Raw genomic sequence first — 473 nt, forward strand, 5'->3', positions numbered from 1 at the left:
GTTGCCATGGCGACGGGGAGGCTCCTTGGTACCCAGGGCTGGCGCTAGGGGGCGCCAACGTTGCCATGGAGACGGGGGGGCGGTATTATGGGATGGCAGGGCGTTGCTAGGGGTCCTCCCCGTTGCCATGGAGACGCCGAGGTTGTTATTATGGGATGGCAGGGCGTTGCTAGGGATGCTCAGCACCGTTGCCATGGAGACGGGGGAGCAGCCCTGGTACCCAGGCCGTTGCTAGGGGGCCCCACCGTTGCCATGGAGACGGCGGGGTCCTTATTATGGGATGGCAGGGATGCTCAGCAGGGTTGCCATGGGACGGGGGAGCAGCCCTGGTACCCAGGCCGTTGCTAGGGGGCCCCACCGTTGCCATGGAGACGGCGGGGTCCTTATTATGGGATGGCAGGGATGCTCAGCAGGGTTGCCATGGCGACGGGGAGCCTCCTTGGTACCCAGGCCGTTGCTAGGGGGCCCCACCG

This window comes from Calidris pugnax, unplaced genomic scaffold (genome assembly GCF_001431845.1).
Source record: "Calidris pugnax isolate Ruff unplaced genomic scaffold, ASM143184v1 scaffold2620, whole genome shotgun sequence".
Taxonomy (NCBI): Eukaryota; Metazoa; Chordata; class Aves; order Charadriiformes; family Scolopacidae; genus Calidris; species Calidris pugnax.